The sequence below is a fragment of the Coenobita brevimanus genome, chromosome 21 (assembly GCF_032717465.1).
Source record: "Coenobita brevimanus isolate Jiangsu-jjx chromosome 21, ASM3271746v2, whole genome shotgun sequence".
Classification (NCBI taxonomy): Eukaryota; Metazoa; Arthropoda; class Malacostraca; order Decapoda; family Coenobitidae; genus Coenobita; species Coenobita brevimanus.
The window spans coordinates 6,130,571-6,145,466 of NC_136974.1; positions in this window are offsets into that span (position 1 = coordinate 6,130,571).

Sequence of the window (14,896 nt, forward strand, 5' to 3'; positions counted from 1 at the left end):
TTCCATTCCCTTTACACATCCTGTATACATTTACCTCTTTTTTTTTTTTTTTTTCTGTCAGTACACTTAAGTATTTAAACTCTTCCACTACTTACAGTCTCTCTCCAGTCAGTAACACATTACACTGTGAGCCACTTTTTTCCAACAACTATTAAACCGTTCTAAATTTAACTGTTAGATTTCGTCAGTCGCCCACAAACATACACAAAATTCTGAACAGTCTCCAGAGATATGATTCAATATTAGTACGCTGCACAGCATCATCTATTTCGATTTTAAATATTCTGCCGCTCACCATTCATCCTTATGGTAACCGAGTGGTTAGCTGCGAAGCTAGTTTCCAAATATCATTTGACATTTATGCGTCCACACGTATTTTCTTTTTGGACTTAAAAGATCAGTTAGGGAAGCAGATATCTGAGCAAAATTCATATAAAACCGTCAGTAAAATCCCGCCATTCCCAGGAACCCGCACAATGCCTTTTCTGTCAGCAGGACGAGGGAGTTTCTGGAGAGCTTCAACCTTTGCACTGAGTTGAGCCACTTTTCCATCACCGACCACATACCCAAGATAAGTGAGTGTTGCTTGGCCAGACTCACTTTTAAACAGGTTGACTGTGAAGTTGTTGTTCGACAATGTGGTGAACAGGGCACAAAGTTGGTCGTTGCGATCCTCCCTAGCAGTTTCCGTCGAGAGCAGGTCGTGCAGGTAGGCAAAGACACCCAGAAGTTCGGAGATTACCGCATTCATCATCCTTTAGAACGTCCCAGAGGGATTGCAATGTCCAAATTATAGCATTTTATACTGCCACAGCCCATCAGATATTACAAAGGCTGTAATCCACTTCGTGTCTTCTGTTCATTTTTCTTCATGGTAACCTTTCGTCTTGACGAGTGTCATGTATTTCGACTGGCTGATGCTATTGAGATAATATCAGTGAATGGGAGGAGGTTGGAATTCAGCCTTGTGACTTCAGTGACCCCCTGGAAATCAGTACACATCCAGGAGGACCCATTTGGTTTCATTGCCAGCGCGGAAGGGGATGCCCAGTCACTATCACTAGGCCCAATGAGGTTGTGCTGCATCAAATACTCCACCTTCTTGCGAAGTATCTTCCTCTAGGCATGCTTGTCCGATAGGGTTCCTCCGTGATCGGGGTCGTCTCTGACAGAAAGGTCGCCTGATGTTCAGTTACATTACAGGCTTTTGGCACGTCACTGAGCAGGTGAATGAACTCCTATATTATCACGATGGTCTTTTGTGCCTGCTGCTGTGAAAAATGGGAAATTTCAAAATATGAGTTTGGCAAATTCTGAGAAGTGTAATGTTCAGGAGACACCTCCTCCTCAGTCCTTTATCCTATTTACATGGACCAAGCTATCAGATTTCCTTTTATCTGGGGTCCATATGACATAGCTGAGATCGCTTTTTTCTCCAGTATTGTATATGAGCCTGACAGAACAAGTACTTTGTCACCAGACCTATACTCCTTAACTTCACTGTTCTTGTCATAATGTTGTTTCATTGTATCTTGGGCCTGGGAAAGGATTTCAAGAGCATCTCACCTACTCTTTTTAATCTACCCTTGAATTTGTCCACATACACTGAAAGTGGCATCTTTATTTCGTCATTCAACCAAATACCCCTCAATACTGACAAAGGGCCCTTTACCTTATGACTAAAAACCAGCTGAAAAAGACTAAGCCATGGGATTTCTTGGGTACTGTCAAGCATGGTAATCAACATCAAATGTACCCCTTCGTACCTATTCTTTTCATTCTCTAGACAGTATTTTCTTAGCATGGTCTTGAAGGTTTGATGAAAGTGTTAAACAAAACCTTGTGGCTGTGCATAGTAAGTAGCGAACAGAAAATGTTGAATACCTGACTGATTCCTCACTTGCCGGAAAAGAGACTCTGTTAAGTTCCTTCCCCTGTCAAATTATACAGTCTTAGGTGTGCTGCAATGAGTGAAGAAGTTAACCAGAGGCTTTAACACATTTTTAGCAGTGATTCATCTGAGTAGTATAGCATCTGGATACTTGGCTGTTGTAGGCCTATACGTTACTGTAAGCAAGTGCTCGTGGCCACTACGTGTTTTGGGGAGAGGTCACACACAATCAAATGTTATTTTACTATATGGCTTTTTTACCACTGGAATAGGTTGCAAAGGGGCTGGTTATATCAATTAGTTAGGCTTGTCTCCAATTTGGCTTTTGTGACAAGTATTACAATACGTTGCTACATCTGTCTTCAAAGAAGGCTGGTAAATATGGACAATATCTTCTTAAAGATTTTCCCAACCCATAAATATCCCCTAAGAAAGTCATATGCCAGTTTGAAGATTTCAAGTCTATGACGTTTGAAACAACAGCCTCTCTAACTACTTGTCAATCTTCATCAAAAGGGTGGACAAGAGAGGTCTGAATTTTCCCATTAATAGGCCAGAGTCCAAATAGAAACAAACAGGCAGATCTTCAGCCTCTTCCTTGCTCACACAACTATTACTCAGCTCTTCTAACTCTGGATCACTTCCGGTTTGCAGCCAACCTGCTTCTGCTAATGGGCATTTGTTCGATGGGGAGGAACATCAGTTGAAACTACACCATTACTAGATGACGGAATAATATCTACATTTCTGTTGGGAAGCAACTCACTCTCAATAGCAACAGGAATATCCTGAACACTAAAAGGAGAATCAAGCCCAAATGATCACGAAATGCATCACCAAGATGAGAAACAACAACAACAGGGTTATCACAAGCCTCTCTTGCCGACATACTCCTAGTTACAGTATAAGCAGGAGACAAATCAGGATACTGTTCTTCAAGCAATTTTGTTTTTTACCTACTATGGGAATCAGGGTCACCACCCATTCCAGAATATCACAGGATGAGACTGTAGCACCAGTCAGTCAGGACGGTACTTCCAAGGTGGATAGATAGCTGATGACTGGGAGAGCTGGAACTCCCATTTCATCAGTCCTCGGGACTAGCTCCTGACCATCCCCCTCTGCTGAACCTTTTCAGTGTTCAGTAACACAGAGGGTAGGCCAGCATACTCTCCAATACAGGTTTTTGTAATTGTCAACACCAAACTAAATGCACTTAACACACAACACTTCCTATTCAAAATTTGAGAAAAATGGTATCTCAGCATCAAGCCTCGGAGACTCCAGGGGGAGGGACCATGAAGGTCTCCACCATCCGTTCCTCTCCCGGTGACAACGAAGCGAGATGCCCGGAAGCTCTCTCTAACTCACTCCATATTCATCTCTGCAAAATTCGTGGCCTTTCCTCAAACTTCATCTCTGCTGAACACCACCTCTTCTCCTCTAAACTTCACCTTTTCTTTCTCACCGAAATTCAGCTGTCTGAGGCAACTGCTGGCAAGCCCTTCTCAGTATCCTCCTACCTTCTCTATACTCACTTCAAAGTCAAAGGTGGCTGGTGTATAATATTTGCAACAACCCATCTTCTTCTCGTGTTTCTGAACTTGAATCTTCTGAAGTCTCTACTCTCTGGCATAGGCTATTCTGCTGTTTAGTAAATATATCTGTGCTGTTTACTTATCTCCTAATTCTACTGACTATGAAAAATTCTTCGACTATCTCACTTCTAAGGTGGAATACATCCTATCCATTTCTCCTTTCCCTGAACTCTCCGTTCTAGGAGATTTCAGTGTTCACCACCACCTTTGACTCTCCTCTCCTTTCACTGATTCACCTGGTGAACAAGTTTATATCTTTTCTATTCTTATTGACCTAGAGCAGCTTGTACAGCACCCTACCCGTATCCCTGACCACATTGGAGAGAGTTCCGCATACTTGACCTTTTCCTTACATCTAAACCTTCTGCTTATGCTGTTAACCTTTTCTCTCCATTGGGCTTCTCCGATCACAACCTTATCAATTTAACCTGTCCTATCTCTCCAGTAAGGCCTGTAGACCCTCCCAGCAAGTGACTCTGTGGCACTTTGGAGCTGCTGATTGGGAGGCCCTCAAGCAGTACTTCTTTGATATTCCCTGGAACGATTATTGCTTCCAAGGCAGAGAGCCATCTGAGTGTGACGCGCATTATGGGGGTTATTCTCTCGGACATGGAAGCATACACTACTTTCTCATATGCTGTGGCTAATGAAAAAAAAATGGTTTAATCACACTTGTCCTAAAGCCGTTCACAAGGAGAAGGCCTACATTAGATACTGGAGCCAATTTACCCCTGAATCTCATCTCTTGTGTTTGTGCCCGGAATCGTGTTAAATCTGTTCTCCGCTCTGCTAGGAATAATTTCATTTGCACTAAATGCTCTGAACTCTTCAACTCGAATTCTTCCCGCTCCTTCTGGTACCTTGCCAAAAACCTCTCTAACAACTTCACCTCGTAATACTTCCCTCCTCTTTTCCACTCTGCCGGCTCTGTAGCTATTTCTTTTACTGATAAAGCAGAACTTTTCACTCAGACTTTCTCCTCTAATTCCACCTTAGATGATTCAGGTGCTGTTCCTTCATCACTTCCCCCTTCTGGCTTCATCATGGCTGACATTAAAATTTCTTCACTTGATGTATTTTCTGCCGTCACTGACCTCAACACTAACATGGCATATGGGCCTGATGGGGTCCCTCCTGTTGCCCTCAAGAACTTTGTTTCTGTGCTTACATTATGTCTACTGTAGGTAAACTATTTTGCCATTGACTGTCAACCTCTACTTTTCTTTCTTGTTGGAAGTTTGTTCTCATTGTGCCTGTCCCAAAGAAGGGTGACCATTCCCAGCCCTCTAACTATCGCCCAGTTGCTTTAACATCCTGTATTTCTAAAGTTATTGAGTCTATTCTTAACAAAAAAAAAAAAAAAAAATTGAAGCACATTTCCTAGCACAACCTTCTTTCAGATCGTCAGTATGGGTTCCACCAGGGACGCTCCACTGGCAATCATCTAACCTACCTTTCAGACTCCTAGTCATCCTCCTTTCGGGACTTTGGCGAAAGCTTTGCCGTAGTACATGACATCTCAAAAGCTTTCAGTCGTGTGAAGTATAAATCTTTAATTTCCAAACTGCCCTCCTATGGTTTCTATCCTTCTGTTTGTGCCTTCATCTCTAGCTTCCTTTCTGGTTGTTCTAGAGCTGCTGTTGTAGATAGCCACCGTTCTTCTAGAACTCTCAATAGTGGTGTTACTCAGATCTCTGTCCTATCACCAATTCTCTTCCTTTTATTCATCAATGACCTTCTAAGCTGCACATCTAACCCTATCCACTGATATGCTGATGATTCCACCCTTCACCTTTCCATTCGGTTCCCGAAACGCCCATCTCAGCAGTTACTTCAACAAAGAAGGGATGAGGCTATGGCACACCTAATGTCTGACTTGGCTCATATCCATGATTGGGGTAAACGTAATCTTGTTTTCAATGCATCAAACACTCAGTTCTTACATCTCTCAACCTGACAAAATCTTCTGTAGGAGTATCCTCTAATTTTTTACAATTTCCAACTCAATCCTGCATCATCTTTAAACATACCAGAACTTGGAGTTTCATTCTCTTGGGATTTATCTTGAAAAGATCACATTATTTCTTTTATAAAACCTTCTTCCAAGAGATTAGGTGTACTAAGCCAACTCCGTGCCTTCTTTACTCTCGCACAGTTGTTGACTTTATACACGAGTATTATTCGCACCTGTGTAGAGTAGAATTCTCACCTGTGGGGAGGCTCCCCACATACAGCCCTTCTCAACAAGGTGGAGTCAAAGGCTTTTTCGTCTTCTTAAATCTCCTCCTCTTACTGGGTTCCTTCAAACTCTGGCCCTTCACCGCATTGTTGCATCTTTATCTCTTTTCTATCGCTACTTTCAATGGTCAATGCTTCTCTGAACTGTCTGCTTGCATCCCTCCACCTCTACGACGGGCGCTTAGCACCCGTCTGGCAACAAACTCTCATCCCTTTTCTGTCTGGCTCTGTAATGCAAGAGTTAACCGTTGCTCCCAGTCCTACATGTATGCAACAGGTCAACTCTGGAACTGTCTCCCTCTGTCTGTATTTCGTACTGCATATGATCTTCAATCTTCTAAATGCAGTGTGTCCAGGTATCTCGAAGTGAAAGGATCTTGAATATGGCTCTCTGTTGTCTTGTTTTTGTTTTTTTCTTGGTGGGAACAATCTTGCGAGCACCCTGGCCTTTGGTCTCTTCTTTCCAGCCGGATCAAACCCGAGACCTCTGCACAGATGTCAGGCACCGTTACCATTACACCACGGCGTGGTAGAAGCCAAACTAACTGAAATTTACGAAGAACCAGGTAAATCTATTATGGGAGGTTATTCTTTTTTTTTTTTTTTTATCTCAACCCGTATGATGATACATATTTCAGACACATCATTATTTTTCCTTAGCCCAAAGAAACTCTGCAAGTGACATGGCAGTTTTAATCTATCCCAGCCAGTACTCAAGCGTCATCCTATGTATGTTGGAAAAACACATACGTACCCATCTGTAATGTGTGTTTCTCCAACACACACACACACACACACACATATATATATATATAGATATATATATATATATATAGATATATATAGATATATATCTATATATATATAGATATATAGATATATATCTATATATATATAGATATATAGATATATATCTATATATATATATATATTTATATTTATATATATATATATATATATATATATATATGTGTGTGTGTGTGTGTGTGTGTGTGTGTGTGTGTACTGTATATATAGTATTTATAGCTAAACGACATAATCCCGTAAGGGTTGGCCGTCTGTCTTTGAGATAGTTGTTTTACGGGGAGTGGCACTAAACCCTCCCCCAGCCCACTTGTTGACACGTATGGAACACGTATGGGTTAGTTATATGGTTACCACCCTGTATTGTAAACGGTTTCCTAGCTTACAGGAAACCAATAGGCTTGTCACTCAATGTAACACCACCAGAAAAAGAAAGAAGAATAATAAACATGGGCAAAGCTATGCTGTTCCAACCCTCCATCTGACCAAGCACATACCCCCCCCACCTCCCTGCACACCTAACCAAGCACATAACGGCCCTCAACCCCAGTCTTTTCTTTTAAAGGTGGCCGTAAGGAGAACGTCTTGATAACACATAACCTGGACCCTTCAGATTCCTTGCGCAGGTCGCATTGAAATCTCTGAAAAAAAAAAATTATTTTACTCTTTCATTGTTCTCAAAAAACTATTTAAGACAAAGCATTCTACCTATCAAAAGACACCAGTTCACTCTATGACACAGAACTATGTGAAATATCATGACTCTATGGTGAATACTTTCTGAGTTCTGGCCTGGAAACGAAATCTCTATGCCCAGCCAGCCGCCCTGCCTCCCAGCTCTACTGACGCACACCTATTGATCCCAGGGATACCGTAACAACACCCTCCTCTGTCAGGTGGAGGGCAAAAAGTGACAGGAAAGATGAGAGAAATGGGAAGAGAGGATGGCAGACACAAAAAACAGAATGATAAAGGTGAAGGAGGAACTAGGCAGCACTACATAAATCTTTAATTTTCAAACTGCCCTCTTGCTGTTTCTATCCTTCTATCTGTGCCTTCATCTCTAGCTTCCTTTCTGGTCGTTTTATAGCTGCTGTTCTAGACCGCCACCATTCTTCTCCTAAAGCAATAAATAGTGGTGTTCCTCAGGGCTCTGTCCTATCACGAACTCTTTTCCTTTCATTCATCAATGACCTTCTAAGCTGTACATCCAATCCTATCCACTCATACGCTGATGACTCCACCCTTCACCTTTTCATTTGCTTTCCACAGCGTCCATCTCAGCAGTTACTTCAACAAACAAGAGATGAAGCTGTAACACACCAAATGCCTGACTTAGCTCACATCTCTGATTGGAGTAAGAGTAATCTTGTTGTTTTTAATGCATCAAAAACTCAGTTCTTACATCTTTCAACCCGGCAAAATCTTCCGCAGGAATATCCTCTAATTTTTAACAATCATTAGCTCAATTGTGCAACATCTTTAAACATACTTGGGGTTCCATTCTCTCGGGATTTTTCTTGGCAAGATTATATTACCTCTCTTACAAATCTGCTTCCAAGAGATTAGGTGTGCTAAGCAGACTCTGTGCCTTCTTTACGCCTGCACAGTTGTTGACTTTATACTCGGGCTTTGTTCGCCCCTGTGTAGAGTATAACTCTCACGTGTGGGGAGGCTCCCCACATACAGCTCTTCTCAATGAGTTGGAGTCAAAGGCTTTTCGTCTCATTAATTCTCCTCTTACTGGCTCCCTTCAACCTCTGTCTCCGTCGCACTGTTGCGTCCTTATCTCCTTTCTGTCGCTATTTCGATAGTCACTGCTCCCCTGACCTGTCTGCTTTCATCCCTCCATCACTAAGGCGGGTGCATATCACCCACTTAGCAACAAACTCTCATCCTTTTTCTGTTGAACTCTCTCATGCAAGAGTTAATCGCTACTCCCAGTCCTTCATGTACGCAACATGTCAACTTTGGAACTGTCTCTCTCTGTCTGTATTTCCTACTGCCTATGATCTCCAGTCTTTCAAACGCAGTGTGTCCAGGCATCTCGGAATGGACGGATCTTGAAATTGGCTCTCTGATATCATGTTTTTCTTTTTTCTTGGAAGGAACTACAGTATTTGCAGGCTCCTGGCCTTTGGGTGTTTAGTCCTTGCATTGAAATAAAAAAAATGAACACCCCATTGCTCTCTGCTCTGCTCTTCCCGTGTCATATTTACAGTTATTCCGGCACGACGATGATACGTGGTCGACTTGACGTCCACCACACGTACTGTACCTCAAACACATCTCAGACACGCTTCATGCACATCAGCAATACCCGTACCCCTCAACACACGCTCCAAAAGACCTGGGCCCCATCCTTCAAAACTGTATAACGACTCAGTGAGTGACACAGTTAGAGGCATACGCTGGTCTGGCCGTTCCTCCTTGTCTGTGCAGCAATAAATGTGGTTAGACACAGAAAAATATATAGCCCTTGTTGCGGAAATGCTGACAGTGTCAAACCACTAACGTAACCTGTGGTAGAAATTATAGTTATAAGAAAGTATTAGTGTCTTTTCCCGTGCTAGGAAAGCGGTGACAGAGGAAAATGTAACTATTAGAAATAGATTTTGTGATTCATCTGTGATATAGGAAGGCAGTAACAGAGCAGACCAACAGGGTTGATAATTAGGAAACGAAAGCCTGGTTACTTGAGTAAGTAGACAGACACATGCATCCATTTTGTTTCATAATACAGTACCAGGGAAAGATCACGTGGACCGTGGGATCTATAGAGTCAAGGCTACCAGCAAAAAGTGAGAGAAATGAAGAGGATTTTAGCTTTACTGAAGAAAGGAAATAGGGGGATAGTGTGGGAATGGAAGTACCTTGACCCGATGATCCTTTTCAATAGGACTGACACATACTGGCACTGTAAGCATCAGCTCAGACAGGTTAGTGGCAATGATAGTCCCTGGCAGCGCCTTGAAAGAGGCGAATTGTGAATCTAAACATTGTTGAAGGGATACAACCTCAGTGTTTGGTGGAGAGAGAAACTGTAACATTCACTAGAGCACAGTAAATGTTTACATATTCTCAAGAACAAGTAGAATGAGTCAGTAGATACAGTTACAACCAGGATGTGGGCAATGAGACAGTTATCCTTTAGGACTTAGGTTTGTTGGTGGCGAGCTGAGAACACAACTTCAGAGGCAAGAGAGGTTCATGTACAAGATGTTTATAGAGAGACGAGACTAGGAAAAGGTAAACCAGCACAGAGGAATACCGGCACATTTAGGTCAGGTGTAGGATGTGCCAATAGCAAAGCCTGGGGGTAATTTGATAAATGCAAGGAAGAGGGTATGGATAAGACAGGTTAAACTTCCACTGCAGCGGAGACATTGTTGACATGCGCGGGAGTAGAGAGACGGGAAAGTTTGACTGTGACATGCATTATATATGTGTAGATTGATTGATAGATAGCTTTAAATACAAATAAATAGACAAAATGATCGAGCTAGGTAGATAAGTATGTAGATGAATAAAGAGAGAGAGATAGCTATACAGACAGACAGATAGTTACAGACATAAATATCAGACAGATACACATATAGACAAATATAGATAGATAGATAGACATAGACACACAAAAAGGATGGATTGAAAAGATAATCCTGGTCATTTTTTATCACCTACGCATAAGGTGAGATAAAATTACAAAAACTGAACTCCGATAGTTAAATTTTAGTCAGTAATGCAGTTGTGAAAATAAGGAACCTTTTCACTTTCTTTTCGCCGACAGTATAATGGTAAAGTACTTCTCACTTCCCACTTATGGATTTCTGTAGGGACGTCCACCATCCACTCGCCTGATGTAGTGCTACTTTCAGGTGACTCAGTACACACAGCACTACTGTAAACAGGGTGGAATCAAAGGAATTTCGTTTTATCTACTCTCTTTATCTTACAGACTCCCTTCTTTCATTCTCTCTCTACCAAAGCGTTGCACTTCTCTCTCTCTCTCTCTCTCTCTCTCTCTCTCTCTCTTTCATTTTGGTTGCTTTTCTGAACTCTCTCTTTGCAATACTTTCCCATTAAGGCAACACTGCAGCACCCATACACATACTTAGGCTACCTCTTCTCTGTCCAGCTCTCTAATGCAAGAATCAACTGGTAGGCTACTCTCAGTCCTTCACTGCATGCAACTGGTCAATGCTCAACTTGTTTTAACGCGTCGGCCTTAGTCATTGAATGGCGGCTCCCCACGCTTCACGATCTCTGGCAGCCTCCCTACTGAGTTCCTTATCCCTGAGGTCACTTATCCTCTCCAACAGCTAATAATCTACAGCCTTTTAACGCCATGTGTCTTGGTATCTTCAAATGAACAAATCTTGCAACAGGCCTTCTGTCTTGTTCAGCTTCATTTGAAAGGATCACTGCAGGATGTAAGCCTTAGTTTCTTTCTTTTCTGCATAAAAATTACTGAGTAACAAAAAGATTTCTGTATCCCAAGAAAGAATTTCCTACGTTGTGTATCAGTTACTAAACCAAATAGGCACCCGGTGGTTTCTTCATGCAAGCAAAAACCAGGGGATGGAAGCCTGCAAGTTGTTCTATACATGAAAAGATTAGCAGAGAGTCTAGTGGGTTAAGGCTGCCCAGCGGGATGTGGCTATAAGGGTTCATATTTGCTCACATAATGCCAAGCGGGAGACAGGCTGATCGCTCTCGTTTTCATTGTCTGGATTAAGTAACCTAATCCCAGGCCCTTCCTTATGTTCCTGATGGAGCAATGAAGGATTGGATGAAGCAGACGATAATTTTCCACTTGTACTTAAACTGTCATCCCTTGATATCCAGTGCTAATTAAAACAACAGATTAAAACTAGAACATGGTGCTAATCAAGAAGTGTTATTAAAGGGATGTAAAACCAAAGCGCAGTGTTTTTATGCCGCTGAGCCACGTGAAATGAACTGCAAAATGACGAATATCTGGGTCAAGTTAGTGTAAGAGAATGATAATAATTCTGTTGACGAAGAGATGAACCCTTTATCCCTAGAAATACAAAAATGATGCACTGTTGGTGTCGCGCTTACAAGTTTCGCGTTTAAAAAGGAAAACAACACTTTTATTTGGACCAATAATGCAGCTGTGGGCGGTGGTGAGTCTGGTGGTGGTGGGGGTGGGGGGCTGGTCGTTTGGGGGTACGATGACCCCCTCTCAGCCCGTCCTCGACCCCTGCCCCGTCATGGGTACGTGGTCGGGGCGGGAGGGGCAGGTGGTGGTGCAGGTACGGCCCCACTCTCGCGCCAGGAACCTGCTGGCGGTGAGGTACTGGCTGAGGGGCGACCTGCTGGAGGGGGTGGGAAGGGCGCCACCGGGGAAAGCAGCCCCCACCGCCCTCCAAGTCCTCCTCACAAGCCGCTCAAAGCCCCCCTCCTGCCTGCGGGTCACCCTGGTCTGCCACCGGGGGAAGCTGTGGGTGAAGGAGATCCCCCCTGTGGGTACCTCGCCCCCTGTGTCCTACCCCCTGGCCCGCCATAAAGCCAAGCCTAAAGCTTAGTCCGCCACTCCACCCCCCCAACACACCCACCACCCCAGCCCATAATATCCACCCACAAACCAACCACGACCCACAAACCACACCCACACCGACCACACCCCCACCGATCACACCCCCACCACCAACACCCCCACGACCAGCATCCCCCACAACACGACCCCCCACAGCCAGCAACGCCGTAGGATGGTCGTAGCCGTCAAAAGGAACAGGACGGACCACCACGACGCCGCCCACAAAACCCACAATTCCACCCACAGCTCCGCCCACAGCTCCACCCACAACTTCACCCAGAGCGACCCCGACTCTACGGAGTCCACTGACGAGTGAGAAAATGACGCTCACCTTCTCACACGACGCTTTTTTTTTTTTTAAATCTCTATCTCGTTATATTTATTGACCTCATTATTGTACCTCTACCCTGTTTCGCCTCTCACACTACACTTTTTCTCTCTGGAGCTATCTTTATTGACTACATTCTTATCTCACTGTCATGTTTATGGTTTTTATTTACCTTTCTCACACACTACGCTCTCTCCTTTGCTCTCTGTGTTAGCTTCGTTAAGGTCTCTGTAGCGCAGGTATTTGTACTTCATCTATAAAGGAAAAATAAGAGAAAACTTTACTACACCCTCGCGGAAATTCCACCCTTCTTCTTAAATTTACACGTTCTTAAGGAAAGTCATTTTAGTGCAATATGTAACAAGGGTAACTGCTTGTTGATTTTAGACTACAAAACATATATCGGAAAGAACAAACTCATTTTACTTGTTTTAGGGTATTTAATGAAGCTGCCTAACTTAACCTAAACAGGGGACTTCTCCGCCCAGACCCCCTGTTATTTTAACCACCTAGGATTGCCACTACAGCTCACGTTGGAAGACCCAGCTCCTATCAGACCAAAACTTCTAACCTAATCTATCCTAATCGACCTGTCCAAGACCCATCTGAATAGGAAATCTAGAATACCTGCGTCTGTGTGGCAAAGCGTTAATGAAAAAAAAATGTACAGTTGGTTTTATTTATGAGAGAGAACCATGATTTCGAAGATTTGGATGATTTGTTAATGATTAAGTTGTCCATTTTGTGCACAGTACATGCAGTTTACTATACCCTTCTCGCCCATAACCTGGCCTAAAATCACCATCCCTCCATCTTGAATACAAATTAAAACAAGAGATTAATGCCAGAATATGGTGCTAGTCACGAAGATATTTTATGGAACGGATGAAGAGCCGAATTGTGGCTTTTTATGCCGCCACTGAGTTGCGTGAAATAAGCTGGACGAAAATCTGAGCCAGTTAAGGTAAAAGGACTCTCGTTCTCCTATTTTTGTGCCTATTCTTTCTATGTTTTTAGAGCATGTTTCACTCCATCTCTCAAGTGGGAATTAGAGTTACAATAATAATCATCATCATCATCATTATCATCATCATTATTATTATTATTATTATTATTATTATTATTATTATTATTATTATTATTATTATTACCATTATTATTATTATTAATCATTATTATTCACTCTCATCTTAAATGTCAGGACCAACTTGCCTAGTCTCGGGTTCCTGTGCTCCTCATGGAGGCGACATAGGATTGGATTATATTATTATTATTATTATTATTAATATTATTATTATTATTATTATTATTATTATTATAATCATTTTTACCATTAGCCTGTTATTAATATTATCATCATCACCATCACCATCATTCATATCTCCTTTCCTACCCCAAGGTGTGGTGAAATAGGTTCCAGAGTACCAAAAAATGCCTTGAAAGAATGAGATACTAACCAAAGACTGCCAAGTAGAATGAGCCACGTTTCCATTCACTCACCAGTCAAGTCCCCGCAATCCTGACTCCAGCTAACAGGTCTCAAAACATTACACACGCAGCTTCACATTCACCTCTCCAACAGAGGCAATTGGACGACTGTTAAGTTAAAAATGGGTTCAAACCCTGGTCATACACTATCCCTGACAAAATTCAACCGGCCAGTTGTATCGTTTTTCCGTTCCCTCGCCTCGTTAGCCCTTATACCTCTTTCTCACACACTAATTTATCATATCTAGCCGCCTTCTACGATTACCTCGATTCCTCCCATCTTCAGTTAACTCAGGTATACACTCTTCACCACTCTTTTGACATCCATTGTCTTTACATGACCATCCCATCTATACAAACACTCTTCAATTTTGGTGTCCACAGACTCCCTTACACAGCATCTCACAAATTACGCTATTCCTTATCCTGTTCACTTTCCGCCTTCAGCAAAAATTCCTCAGCACTAATTATTGTTATTAAGAAAATAATAATTATTATTACCTCTCCCAGACTGAATCCAGCAAGGTATTGTTTTTGGTCGAGCTTGTTTGTTTGTTTGTTTGTTATTTCTATGTTTGTTATCAACATTACGGAAAAACAGACAAATTATATTACATGAAACTTTCAGGATTATGTGGGCACTGGTCCCAAAACAAAGTGATTATATTTTAGAGGTAACTGAGTCAACCTGAAAGGTCAAAATCAAGGTCAACGATTTTCAGAGGGCTATAACTTGAAAACAGTTGAAGATAGAGATATTTACTATTATCAACATACAGGAACTCGTAATATGGACTTTCATTTGGCACCACGACCTTTGACCTTGAATGACATTGTAAGGTCATACTCAAGGTCATGGATATTCAGGAGTTTGAAGGTAGAGAGATATTTACTACTATCAGCATACAGAAAATCCCAAATGGGTTTTGAATTGAACATAAGAAGAGAGGATAACTGCAGTAGGCCGGTTGGCCCATGCTAGGCAGCTC